We start from the raw sequence: 12364 nt of genomic DNA, 5'->3' as shown, positions 1-12364 counted from the left end.
TTGTGAGGTTCGGGTGTTGTTTCACCCATGTATGGGTTGTTGTTGGTAGGGCGTCAAGGAACTGTTCTAGATACACTTTGTCTGTCAATTCCTCTACCGTGGATATATGGGGTGTTAACCAGCGATTCCCCAGTTTTCTGATCCTGTAATACAGGGCACGCGGATTGTCTCCAGTGTTCCACCTTTCTTTCCTGAATTTTGCCCTGTAGTATTCTTGGTCACAGCCAAGCCGTTCTAAAATGGCTTTTTTCACATCCTCGAAGGCGGTCGTTCCAGCGGGGTTGGCGGCCTGATAGGCGGCTTGAAACTCCCCAGCCAGGAGAGGAGCTATGTATTGACTCCACCGTTCCTGGGGCCATGCAGCGGTAGTTGCTGCCCTCTCAAAGTTAACAAAAAAAAATCAGGGTCATCACCTTCTTGAAATTTCTGTAGGACCGACCCAGGGACATTAGGACGGACTCTTGTACTGACAATGGCGTCTGTCAGTCTAAGTATTGCTGTATCTTGTACTTGTTAGTTGGATGTGAATATGACGGCTTGATCCCTTAAGGCGCCATGCAACGCTTCCCTGTCTTTTCGGGCTGTTTGGCCTGTTTTTCAAGTGCCAATTGGAGGTGTCTCTGTCCCTCTGCCAGCTGGTTAATGGTGCTCTCTATAGTAACAGGCACGGGCTGTGTCATTGTCGACACTCAGCTATATCCCACTTCTGACACCAAATCTGTGGTATTCAGGGGTCCCTAACGGGAAGGTTGACCATAAACAAAAAAAAAAAACCCTGCCGAAGTCAACAAGGTGCAATGGTTCTGGCTCTTTATTTTAGCAAGTCTGGCAGGTAGGGATGGGGAGTATATTCCGGTATGTTCAGGGTGTGATTTGGGCGAATAATCAGAGGTAACAAACATAAGAGACAGTCACTATCCGTGGGATCTTCCTTGCGCGGGCCGTTCAAAACTTGGAGGGATCTTGGCCTTCTGTGTTCGGAGTCCGCACATGGAGGTTCTCGGTAGGTGAGGGAGGGGAGGAAAAGAAAACAAAAACAGGTCTAAGTCAGTGCTGCTACTTGTATATTTACATCCGTGCTACCATCACCGAAGTCAGGTGTGAGGAGGGAAGTGTGGGAGTCTGGTAGGGTCTCACCCTTGCTCTAGTGCCCCTTCGCAACCTCCCCACCAACCCCACCCAAAAGGTCCCCGAAGAGACATTTGCCTTGAGCCACGGCCCGTTCCCCGGACCGCGGCGCTGGGACCCAGGGTGTCTTCTCCTCCCTTTAGCCCACCGGGTTTGGTCGCCGTATATATCTCGTTCTCTCTCCTTGTTTCGCCGTCTTCCGTCTCTCCTTTTTCCTCCTGCACCCCTCCCACTCGCCGCTCTCCTCCGTCGTTGGTTTCTCCTTTTTCGCTGTACTCTGGATTTCTCGCTCTCCTTTCGCCGGTCTCGCGCCCCTCCAGCTCCGTTTCCGCTCGTTTTAGGCGTTCTGCGTCACCTCCCGTGCGTGGCTCCTCCCCTTCGGCCGAGTCCAAGGCTAGACCGTTTCCTACTTCCGGAGTGGCGTTCAGCGGCACAGTCACGATCCGCTTCCGGTCCGCTCCGTCCTCCTCCTTACAGTATACTCATTGACAATGCTGACCGAAAAGTCACAGCACTACAGAAGGATATTTGCATACTTGAAGGTGAAATCAAAGACCTAGGATTAGTTGAAGCTACAGAAAAGAATTATGTTATCCTGTCTGACATATTAGCCAAACACCAGGATGACATTAAACAACGCAAAGCAAGAAAATTGAAACTGGATGAAATTGACTATAAAGAGGGTAGAGTGTTTACCTTCGCTAAAAAGTATGATGAGATTCTTGTTAATGATCAGAACAAGAACAGACCAGGTAGGCAACATACCACCTCTGTTTCCTCTAGCTCCACCTCCCTTAGTGTGCCAGCATCTAGTGATGGAGAAATAGAGAATGTTACAGCCACCTCCAATGGAGAGAGACCAGGAAGTTCTTCATCTTCTTTTTTGCAGGAGGTACAACGCATAAAGAGGGGCAACAGAACCCCCCCAACTCTGGAGAACCAATAAAAAAACTAGGAGAGGCAAGAGAGCAGGCCACAAACGACTACAGGAGAAACCTGAGGTCAGGGGACAAGAGGAATTAAAACATACACAAGAGATGGGGGTCGACATTATCAACTTATCTTCCCTCTCCCTCTCCGATGATATGATCTCCCTCCTCAAAAAGGGCTTAGGCTTTTGCCCGACAGATAGGGTTGATGTGTGTAAAACCAAAGTAGATCTGTTCAAATTTATTAGGAATCTGAAACTGAAGAAAATGTTTGTCAACAATTCGATTGTGAATAAACAAACTAAGAATTTTCCTATGTGCGGTGCGTCTGATATTCTCAGTATACAGGATTTGTATGATACTCAGTTACTACTTTCTATCACAAACCAGGAAGCAACACCAGATGATATGAGCCAACTCCTATTGGACCTGAATGTTGATACTGATTACACCATAGCCAGTGGTTTAAAAACAAAATCAAAATGGACACCGATTTTACCCGGGGGAAATACAATAGATACCTTCCATAAACTAGTGCTACAAGACATTGACAGACACGAGGCCAGGCGAGAATCAGGCAGGGTCTACACATATTCACGTTGTTACTTTGGATGTTTATGCATAAATGTTTTTACACTTTATTATTATACGTTTTTGTAGCCCTGAAGAAGTCGTGGGTTTATACCCTGACGAAACACGTGTTGGCTGGGCAACGGATCCACATTAAAAACAAGAAAGATACGTCTTACTGGAATTGTCTACTGTTTTTGTGAATTTGTGTTCTCTCCGTTACTGATTGTAATTATACTGCAATACATGTCAAACGTGTGCATAGGCAACCTGTGTTTAACTGATTTTAGGCTACTTTTGGTAGGGCCAGGCTCGTTCCAGGCTTCTTTTCAATGTGGATTGGAATTGTTTTGGCTTTCCGGGCTTCACCTTGCTTCAGTGGGCCAGCTTTTGGCTTATTGATGAAGGACTTCGTTTATACCGATCCACAGTGCCCACGCCAGGGTGTAATGGAGTCCTGACCCTGGCGACTAGTGCGAACGGACTGGTGCCGGTGGGTAAAACCCTCATATCCCAAAATGCTGCCTTAGTCTGTCTGAATGACTCCAATCCAAAATCAGCTCAGGTGTTGTCGTTCACCCCCTTGAACCACCCAGCTTGCATTGTGTGACGTGTACACCGGCTGCTGTCCTCTTACCCGCCTTCATCAGCTTTCCCCTCCAGAGTTTCGCAGCCCGGCATAGGTCCTACTTTCGCCCAATATCACTGCAGCAAGTGTCACTTACATATTCTGTGCTTGGGCAAGCACGTGGGTCTGCGGTGCTGTCAGAGATCGGTACTCGCGCAGCAGAGGGTGACAATATTAACACGACCCTAGCATGCATTAATGGAACTCAGCCTTGTGACTGCTCACCCAGGAGCTACACCAGGGGGTGCTGCCATTGTTCCATACTGCCTTTATTTCTTCACACACACAACTCAGGAACAGTGGCCAATTCTCACTATTTAAAACGCGTTGTAAAGCTTACAATCCAGTGTTGGTGATTTCTCCTTCTGGTAGACCACCGGATGCAGTTCTCTGCTTCAGTGTTGTCTTAATTCTTTCTATTTTCTCTGTTGACATTCTAGTTAAGGATGGGTGAAAGACTCCTCCCGTTCTCCATTGTAATTGTTTTTAAGGGGCTGTGATTCACATATACTTATTCCCTCCCCTGCCTCTTAGCCGCTTCGTTCCTTCGCCCACTGGGCCAGATAGATACAATCGAGGATGCAGGCGTGTTAATTTGGCCTTTAAGGTGCCCTGCCAACCATTCCAGTGTGGGCCTGGGACACAGAAAATAGTAACCAGCAAAACACAGGTAAGTATCCTTTGATGGACGGCGAGTGATAGGTAAAGAACCACTATTAAGCTGTGCTGTAGTACCTCCCTTTTATTTAAGTGCCTCGACCCAGTTTAGTTGATGATGTGCGCTATATAATAATATTTCTGAATGAGTTAGGAAACGTCTCATGTTACACACAGCTCTAGTCACTCGCTGGAGAAGAATGCATGTGGTGCTTCACTGCCCACACGTGCATGCATTCCAGCACCGTTCTTTTCCTCCCACTCCTGCAACCTGCAGAAGCCTGCATGCTGTAAAATTAATTAGCCACACAATATCCCTGGAGACATCTTCCTGCTGAGAGTTTAAAGACCCCCTTGTATCCAGTTACATTCCATCCTGTCTAGATTCACTTAGTGGATGCAGGAGTAACTTCTGCTTATTGTTACTTTCCTATACTAGTCCCAGGGCATTGATAGCTCCCTGAAACCGTTATTGTTGTACTGTGGCCTGCTCAAACAGGTACATCAATAGGGTTCTTAATAAAATAAGTTCAGTTCACTATTTTAAAGGGAACACATTGTGTTATTGTATATATAAATCATAAAGGTTGGAACTGATTGGCTTGTGCGAAATATTTGAGTCTACAAGGAGTACTTGAGCAAATCACCAGGTATCAGATAAAATACTTGAATATCTTACAATATTGTCTCCCCAACCTACATACAGAAGACGTTGCAGTGTTGCGTCCCCATCGCAGAACATATATCGTGGCAGGATCATCGCCAACCAAAAGCGATGGCTGGACAACTCGTGGGAACCACATGGAAACTGAGTACATAAAATAGGATCTGATGAGAAGTGAGGAGGAAACATGTAATTGGGACAGTTCAAGTTACATTGCAACGAGGTAGTGTGCTCCATAGAAATATATGTAACAGCATTAAATTGTTATGAGAGAAAGGGGGGGTTAAGTGAATTTCCCATAAACTCAAGTCCCTGAGTTAATATTGGGCACACAACTCTTGTTTTTCAAAGTTGGAGCCTTTGCCACTGAACATCATCCAAGTCAGGATATGGGACTGGCCATTTCAGCATAGCACTCAAGGACAAGCATAGCGCGCCTAGGCAGTAAATACGTTTTGCCCATAGGCAGCAAGGTTGGCCAACATTTCATCAATAGGAAATGGTGCTTTGGTTCATGCCATATTTTGTAGGTATCGACGTGTGATAAATTAACATGCAATGCATCACATTTTGAGTTATTTATGTACTGATTATCCTGAACATCTGTAATGGATCAGCCTCGGGGGACACAGCAGTGGATAATCCCAACCCAAACTCTCACTCTTGCAGGTTTGTGTATGTCTGAGACTTAACACAATCCCTTTTCCAGTATTGAAGGTTATGAAGACATGGCATTACTCATGTGGCTTAAAGGGCTCAATGGTAAATACACTCTTATGTACTTAATCAGTGAAATTCATCAGGATGCCACTAAATGTATTATTTTTTTAGGTGTTTTATATAGCGCTGGAAAGACCTGAGGCTATCAGATCACTTTACATCAGTGCACTCTCCTGTGTGTGCCATGCTGCTGATCCAGCGAAAGGCCAGGATAAAATGTTCACAAATCAAAGTATCACTCATAATGGGCCTTTATAAACATGCAGATTTCCTGACTGTTTCGCTGGGGGTCAAGTTTTATTTCTCTTTGATCTGAATTAGTCAATGCCTAACTAATCTTCACAGATCAACACTCAATGGACCATCAGTCGAGTAGTTGATGGTGATATCAACAAATTCATTAATCTATCCTATAGCTTTTCAATAAAATGATCACAGACTCCAAGTAAGATTCAATAGATTTTATCTAATAATTCAATCAAAATGAACGCTCATCTGTACAGATTCACAGTGCAAACTCCATCAACTTTCATTGAAGAGAAAATTCATTTACCAAATAACATTTAAATACACAAATACATCCAACAATCTCAACACATTAGGAGTGATAGATGAAGAGACAAAAGACACAATAATTCATACTTTGCAGAGAGTATGCAAAATGTAAGGTAAATGATAATTACCAAGGTGAAACAGGAAACCCAACCCCTGGCCAAAAGGATTGATGGAGGTCAACTTATTAAGAATCAGTAGACAAAGACTATAGGACAGGTGCAGGATAGGATTATACTTACTATACTTCTCTAGAACGTGACACACCGGAGCGCATCCCTCTCTTACACTCTCTCCCTCCTCGATATTCTTTCGCAAATTTTCAATCTAATCAGGCTGTCTTAAGTATTGAATCTTCTCAGTCTGTTCTTCCCCAGCAGCAGCTCTCGCCCACTCCTCACTCAGCATCAACGTCTCTTCGTAGCAGCTCTCACTTTCTTAATCTTAAGTCACTCAAGTTATACCCTTTTAATTTTGCATGTCCCACCCTCAAAGGTTGCAAGTATCTGTGAATCATGAACTGTGATTGGGCCGGGGCAGGGGAGTTGTCATCACCTCATGTGATCATTCCAGAATTCTTAACTAATTCTTTGTTTAGTAAACCCTTCCCACATAATTTATTCAATTTTCAGAACACTTCTTTTCACATGCATTCACAAAATAGATAGATACAAATTGTATATAATTTCTTCAGTTGAAGAACTTTTCCAAGCATTCGTCCTTGGTTCTTGCCAGTCGGTCAATGTCCCGGTCAGCAGGTCATTCCAGGACTTTAATGTGCAGACTCAATTTGCATTACGTTTCACCCACTATCTTTTCTTTTGGCTTAACACATCAGGCCCAAACGCACACTATTGATAAAGGAATCATAAACAGAGGTTAATTTCCCAAATATGTTATTATCACTGTTTACCACTGTTTACCACCTACTACTGGTTTTCTTCTTCTTTGTTAAGCAAAGCATTAGTAGCGAAAACCTCTTTTAAAATCTTTTAAAATCCAGGCAAGCATATGCCAGGCATGCGGTACTTCAAGACGTACAGTTAGCAACTCCTTGCGCATGCGTGAGAGTTTTCCTCTCACATGGGTTAATCACATGGTTATTTACGCAGGACGGGTTCGCACATGCGCAAGGCGATTTTTGGTTACAAATTATTCTTTGTTATTTAAGCAAGCAGAAAGCCTTTTCCCCCGTGTATGAATGTTGTGTCTATATTAATTCTCTTTCATTTTTCTATTTCTACTTGTTAGTACTTGTTAATGAGAGGTTGATTCGAGCAAGATTCTTTTCTTCGAATCCTTGCTCCATCAATTCCCCCTCTGATGGCATTTTAGAGCCATCATAAAATACCCATCATTACCAATTGCCAATTAGATCTTAGTGTCTAGATTTGTTTTTACGCATTCTTTATTTCTTTCTTTTATGTTCATCCCTTTCATTCTTCCATACAAATTGTCTTTCATTTCCTCTAACTCAATCTCTTCCCACTTTCTCTTTCTTCCCATTCTTTTGTTCTTCATTTCAATCATTGACCTTGTCTTCAATTTTCTCTTACAACATTTATAAGTCATTACTATCATTAATATCACTAATGCTATTGAAATTGTCGGTATCACTATTTTTTGTAAAAAACTACTTCCAGAAGCGGAAAACCAATTACCTAATTTAGAAAGACTTTTACTAAATCTTTCCCATGCACCGTCAACCTCCAGTTGGGTCAGATCATTATGGATCTTCCAAATATTCTTGATATATCCCTCAATACCTTTACTTTTATTCGGGATATATGTACAGCAGTATTGAACTGTCAACATGCCACAGACTGCACCCTCTTTTGCCAAAAGAATATCAAGGGCAAGTCTATTTCGTAAAACCATAGATCGGATCGCAACCATTTCACTATTGATCATTAAGAATCCTCCAGCAGTATCCTCATACTCTTCTGGCGACGCACTCCTCCACCCTGCACTACTGCTTGCCCCAGAACATCTCCCTTGTGGCAAGTTTTCAGAAACATCAATATGCATCAGGTCTAGCTCCTCCCCGCGGGCCCCGGAGATGACGGGGTGCAGTCTTTGCGGTTCCAGGCCGCGACGGTGAGTACTTCTTACGGCCTCTCTCGGTAGGAGCCGGGGAAACGAAGGCCTGGCCGGCAACTTGAAGGTGGCAATTTGGGTGATGCCCAGCGCTGACTCAGGGCAGAGCAGCTGGTAGGGCAGGCCACGCGTTAGCAGCAGGGCAGTACAGGGGGGATCGGGGCCGAGTCAGTGGCGCAGGGATGGCTCAGCGCTGGTACCTGGTCGATGCCCCAGCAGTTCTGTGGAAGGTTAGAAGGTCTTCTTGGCGCTTGTTGGTTCCGGCGCCCTTCGTTTCTTGAGGGGGGGGGCGGTAGGTTGAGTTGGTGACTGAAGAGAGTTCTCAGTCAGGCTTGGTAGGTTTTCCCTGGGTTTACCTCCCGCTGGGCCAGATCAGTGGGCTAGTTCAGGATCCCTCACTCAACTTAAAAGGCAGCACCTAAGCCCTGTCACTTCCAGTGGCATAGGTCCCTGACTAGGCCCTACCGCCTAAAACTCCTGCGTAGGTTCCCCCAGGTCTGCGTTGCCCCAACTGACTAAAAAGTTTCCCTCCTTTCCTTAAGTATCCCTAGGTCAGGTGACCACTCTCTAAGGCGACAAAAGCAGACCCCACCCTTATTCTAGAAGGTTCCAGCAGGTTCCAGGAGCTTCCCCACTCTAGCTATGGGAGAAAAAGGCGGGCTGGTGTCGCAACAATGTTGTAGGGTCCCAGCCAGCCCCTGGCAACTAGGGTGCTACTAAAAAGGCCACTCCGCAGTAGCAGGGACCTGTGGCAGCCATATTGGGGGAAGAGAGCACCTGCACCTTAACACTGATTAGCAATGGAAAGGCGCTCGGAGACCTAAGGCCAACGAAAAAGAGGGTGGTAAAAAATGAGGCAAGGGCAAAAACACAGGGAAAGACCACCCTACGGCTGACAGGTCTAACACTCTCAAACTAGGGAAATCATTTGTAAAATATAAAATATCCTATCTACTCCACAGAACATGCACATATCCACCTCCTGGAACTTCTCTCATTGGACACAACCTGTTCCACTTCTCTCAACGGAAAGGTAGACAACTCTTTGGCAATCGTCTCCTCTCTTTTCTTAGTCCATCTACTTCTCCAGCGATCTACATCTTCCCATTTTTTCAAAAGGTGTATCAATTCCTTTATTTGCAGTCTCCTTCCTGACGCATTCAAGCTTTCTAAATCCTTTTCAGTAAATTCTGCTCTATAGTGTTTCTGCAGTACCTTTGATTTTTCTATATCTATTCCAAATTCTAAGGCTACTTCCGCTATTTTCTCATGTAAATTCTTTGCCCTCCAGGTTATACTCTTGCATAGAAACAACAACTCTTCGTCTTCATTTGACCTATTGTACCAATGATCATTTCTTCTAAGTCCACCCTTAACTTGTTTACATCTATAGTTTTGAGTTTCTTCTTTTCTAATCCTTTTGCCCATGCCTCTAGATCTTCAGGAGAAAATCCAGCGGAACCCCCTGTCACTGGAGTGACGGTTGGTACGTTTCTTCTCACAATATTGGGCGCAAAATTCTCCTGGGTAGTTTCCGTCACAGCCTCAATATTTGGGAGATCCATTAATGAAACATTTGACTCACACTCACAAACTTGATCGTCTATCACAACTATCTCTTTTCTAGCTCTATTCTGAGAAGGTGCCACAGTTTGGGATTTTGGTGTACCTCGTTTGTCACCATACAATGGAATCACCGGACCAATCGCTACTGGTAATGTCAGTGCTTCCGCATTTAGGTCTAACTGATTTATCTTCTGTATTATCTCTTCTTTGGTTTTAATCAATGCATCCCTTTCTTTTTTCTGTGATGCTCGAATAACTGTTGGATCATATAGAACTTGTGGAACCAATGGAGTTCCCATCATGGGGGCACTTCAAGTGGTATCTCTAGCACTTTTCTGATAAGGCGGAAGTCTCTTTATCAAAATGTCCTCCAATAACTCATCATCAGATTCAATATATCCTATCCCTGTCGTACCCATATGTTTTGTTTTCTCCTTACATTTACTCCCTTCTTGATCATCAGCCACCAATACTGGATATAAACCCTCTGTTACTACAGCCCTTCTCCATCTTTTCATTTGGTCTCCTCGAGTGTCAAATGGGTATCTGGGTAAAAATCCTCTATTGATTCTCATACCTCCTCTATATTTCTCACGCTCAAATGACTCAACTTCCCATTCTTCCAAAGCCTCATACTGTGTTAACCTAGGATTTGGTTCCAACAAATTCATGCTGTTTCTCAAATTCTGAAGAACTCTTACATTAAATGTACCATGTTCAGGAAAAGCTAAAACACCATCAACTTTTGTATACTCCACCCAATTTTCCAGCCATACACACGTATAATATCCACTTTCCATCATCGTATAGGAAGCCGGTGTATTAGGAGGTGGCATAAGGATTCCCTCCCTAGCTATTATGCACTTGTCTTTCTTAAAGAAATTCTTGATCTTATCAATTAACTTAATTTTTCTTGTTCTCTTATTTAATTCACTCGAAAAAATCCTCAAAATTCTTACCTATTATTCAATACCCGTCCAATGTCTGTGCGACTCACTCCAACAACCAATCAGAGCTCACTACGTATTTCCTTTTCCACCCAATACCAGCACGCTACCGTTCTATTGACCAATCTGATCTTTCAGCACACCCGCTTGTCTGACCAATGCCAGTGCGGCTCTTGTGACGTCAGTATTACTCCTTCTACTGACTCTCCCTTTACAATCTGCAGTTTTCTCACGCCCGCTGCTGCAACCAATATCAGCATGGCTCTCTGTGACGTCAGTATTACTCCTGCTACTGACCCTCCCTTCACAAGGTAATACAACAATGTCTGTTTTCGTCTTTCGTTATAAAATTCCTGTTAGTAACAACGTAAAAACAACGCTACTCTGTCTGCTCCACTAAACCAAAGATAGTTTCTCCACGCGCTACAAAGAGAAAATTCCTTCCTGTTGCTACGAGTAAAAAACACTGTTTACTCTACACTTAAGCTCAGGGAGGACCTGCTACTCCTCTAGGGATACTCCTCCTTTAGGTAAGGCCAAAGATTCACAATCGGGTCCTCTGCTGTCATTCACAATCTACTTTTATACGATATAGTCCCTAATGTAATACTGCCAGCCCTCCGTAGCTTCTCAGTATTACGACAACAGACGAGTAACCTTCTGCAGTGTGATTTCCATTTACCACACTCTTCTAAATTCCGTTCCCGAGATTCCCAGGTATCTCTGCACCTGTGCTTCCAGACGACATAAAACGCAACACTAACTCTTTGTGTTAACTCCTTAACTGCCGCGCAAATTCCGCCACGGTACGGGAGTTCTAATGAGTGGGCAGGGTCGCGTCAGTCATAGGACGTGCGCAACACTTGCGAGGTAGTGCTCACGACAGCCGTTGGAAATATTAGTGGCTTAAGAAACTGGGCAAAATACTATGCATAGCAGTTTCATACTCTGCTCCCTCCCCATTTGTTATTGGCATTAGCCCTTTAACCCCTTCGCCGCGGCGGGAATTCCGCCGCGGCGCTGGGGGGTGCGGGGGGCAGCGCGGTGGCGCTGTGCTCATGACGGAGCCGCTCCGTCATGAGCCACGGTTGAGCTGTGCTCATGACGGAACGGTTCCGTCATGACTCCGCCCAGTTGCGTTGTCCCACCGCACAGGCGGGGAAACAGCGCCGCGTAGGCGGAGCGGCCGCCAACGGTCGTGGCATGACGGAACCGTTCCGTCATGAGCACACGGCAACCGTGGCTCATGACGGAACGGTTCCGTCATGAGCGGGGAAGGGGTTAAATATAACAGAAAGCATGGATGTGTTTACATTGCTGTTATAATAATCCGCTGTTCTTTGTTATCACATCACATGAGTGTTACGACAACTAAAATAAAAAGGTTTAATGCAATTTTTATCCTGTATCTGAATTATGACGTTTTCATCATGGTGGTATGTTCCACTCTGTTTATGATTTTAACAGATCAAAATAAAAGTATTTTTTACTGGTTACTGGATTCTGGATTGTGCCCACTTTTGCTTTTGAGTGTATATGTTCATTGCTCTTCTGATTAATCTGTGTCAAAATTGTGGCCTGGTTGTGAACACTTCCTTGTGTGCATTATTACTTTGTACCAGACATGCTAATACAGCGATGTTGTTCAGGAACTGATTTGCAGTCATTGGACAGAGTGCTTTGTAACTCCCATGTGTCTAAATACTCCAAAGCATTTTATGAGCTTTAACACAGTATTCCCAAGTAGCTAAAGTGCATCAAATTCACTCCACGGAGTCCTAAGAATTATTGTCTCAGTAATAATCGTGGTAGGAGGCCCAAAGTTTAGGAGGGAGGTCTTAGTTGTGCAGGCAGTGTTTAGCAAGTGCAGTATGGACTTGAACTTGTTCTCTACCTACACGTCGTT

General features: G+C 44.3%; 1 protein-coding gene across 1 annotated transcript in view; it reads right to left on the bottom strand.

Annotated features, from left to right (window-relative positions):
- The window catches only part of HEATR4 (HEAT repeat containing 4), a 774416-nt gene that overhangs the window by 539103 nt on the left and 222949 nt on the right, over window positions 1-12364 (bottom strand). The gene's annotated exons all lie outside the window — the stretch shown is intronic.

The sequence above is a fragment of the Triturus cristatus genome, chromosome 9, assembly GCF_964204655.1.
Source record: "Triturus cristatus chromosome 9, aTriCri1.1, whole genome shotgun sequence".
Classification (NCBI taxonomy): Eukaryota; Metazoa; Chordata; class Amphibia; order Caudata; family Salamandridae; genus Triturus; species Triturus cristatus.
This window is presented reverse-complemented; position numbering and strand designations above follow the sequence as displayed.